Raw genomic sequence first — 2,500 nt, 5'->3', positions numbered from 1 at the left:
ACTCAGTTAAGCGTCCAGCTCCACAGAATAAAGGACTTGGAAGATGTGAAGTCTTAAAGTGAATTTCTGTTAGAATAGTTTTAGATTTTTATGAAATCAGAGCCAGTTTTTATTCTGTTTGAATACATTTACATTCTTGTTATTTTATCGCCGTATAGTGGCTTTTATTGTGGCGGGGTTTGCCATTCCTGCAGGAAGTGACCTCAGACTTGACGTTGTTGCACCGTTATTAGTCTCGGTTTTAAAACTTCCTCCACAGAGCTGCGGAGGAGGGTCTGGCTAGTCCACACAGCATTCTGGGATGGGAGTAAAACCTGCTCTGGTTTATTGGCATTTCTTTAAACCAATCACAATCATCGTGGGCGGGGCTAAGCTCCGCACGGAGCCACGGTGCCTCTGCTGAATAGTATCAGGAAGGAACTGGTTTTGGTGGAACGTGTGGACGTTCAAAAGTTGTTTTAGTCGTGCAACAGAAAACTCTTCAAAGATTGGAGAGATAGTCTAGCTAGCTGTCTGGATTTACCCTGCAGAGATCTGAGGAGTTAACCACAGTCCTCACAAATCAGCCGGAGGTTAGAACGCCAACACAGAGACAGAGGACGGGGACGGACATCTGGCCGAAATGAAGGACATCCGGCGGAATGAAGAATATCCAGCGACACTTGAACAGTCCCGGAAGTGAAATGCCGTGGACATAGACTACACTGTTACTGACCTGAGTTATTCATATTCTTAAATAGAGGTGTATATTCTGTTTTTATTAAACTACACAAACACAAACAGGTTGCAAACGGTCATGAGGTTCTTTGTAACGTCGCTCTGACAGTAACTATATTCTAATGACTATTCCATTAAAGGAATAGTTTTAACACTTTAGGAAATATGCCCATTCGCTTTTTCTTGCCAACAGCGGGATTGAGTCAGGACGCGGTTAGCCTAGCTTAGCATAAAGTATGTAAGTACGGGGGAAACAGCTAGCCTGTCTACAGTTTAACAAATATACCTGCAGAAATGTAACCAGACTAAGATTCTACAGCTTAGCTAAATGCTAACTTTAGCATGCTCACAACATTAACGCTAACATGCTGATGTTGATGCGACAATAAGGATTTTGATGGATTTATGCTATCAGTTAAAAAATATATTATTTGTTTTGTTGCATGGTTACAAAATAAGGATATGTAATCTATTTTACAACTCATGGAGGCGACGTGCCTTTTTATTGGACCACTTTGAGTGGACAGTAGAGGCGTCACGATTTCAGTCTTAAATCAAATCAATCGGCGATTCCCTAAGTATTTTTTTCTCTCTCCACTCCCGCCTACTTGTGCACATCTGAAGCGACTGGCAGGAAGCAGCTAAAGACACAAGGTAATGTTAGCTTAGCGGCTGGCAGGACGCAGCTAAAGACACAGGGTAATGTTTGCTTAGCGGCTGGCAGGACACAGCTAAAGACACAGGGTAACGTTAGTGTAGCAGCTAGCAGCACGCAGCTAAAGACACAGGGTAACGTTAGCGTAGCAGCTGGCAGCACGCAGCTAAAGACACAGGGTAACGTTAGCGTAGCAGCTGGCAGCACGCAGCTAAAGACACAGGGTAACGTTAGCGTAGCAGCTGGCAGCACGCAGCTAAAGACACAGGGTAATGTTAGCTTAGCTGCTGGCAGGACGCAGCTAAAGACACAGGGTAACGTTAGCGTAGCAGCTGGCAGCACGCAGCTAAAGACACAGGGTAATGTTAGCTTAGCTGCTGGCAGGACGCAGCTAAAGACACAGGGTAACGTTAGCGCAGCAGCTGGCAGCACGCAGCTAAAGACACAGGGTAACGTTAGCGTAGCAGCTGGCAGCACGCAGCTAAAGACACAGGGTAACGTTAGTGTAGCAGCTAGCAGCACGCAGCTAAAGACACAGGGTAACGTTAGCTTAGCGTCTGGCAGGACGCAGCTAAAGACACAAGGTAATGTTAGCTAAGCGGCTGGCAGCACGCAGCTAAAGACACAGGGTAACGTTAGTGTAGCAGCTAGCAGCACGCAGCTAAAGACACAGGGTAACGTTAGCTTAGCGTCTGGCAGGACGCAGCTAAAGACACAGGGTAATGTTAGCTTAGCTGCTGGCAGGATGCAGCTAAAGACACAGGGTAACGTTAGCGTAGCAGCTGGCAGCACGCAGCTAAAGACACAGGGTAATGTTAGCTTAGCTGCTGGCAGGACCGCAGCTAAAGACACAGGGTAATGTTAGCTTAGCTGCTGGCAGGACGCAGCTAAAGACACAGGGTAACGTTAGCGTAGCAGCTGGCAGCACGCAGCTAAAGACACAGGGTAACGTTAGCGTAGCAGCTGGCAGCACGCAGCTAAAGACACAGGGTAACGTTTGCTTAGCGTCATCTAAAGACACAGGGTAACATTAGCTTAGCGGCTGGCAGCACGTAATGTTAGCTTAGCGGTAGCCACTGCCGGAGCCGGAGATGACAGAGAAACAGAACTTTAAAATCCTTCTGCTTT

Source organism: Sander vitreus, chromosome 3 (genome assembly GCF_031162955.1).
Source record: "Sander vitreus isolate 19-12246 chromosome 3, sanVit1, whole genome shotgun sequence".
NCBI classification, from domain to species: domain Eukaryota; kingdom Metazoa; phylum Chordata; class Actinopteri; order Perciformes; family Percidae; genus Sander; species Sander vitreus.
This window is presented reverse-complemented; position numbering follows the sequence as displayed.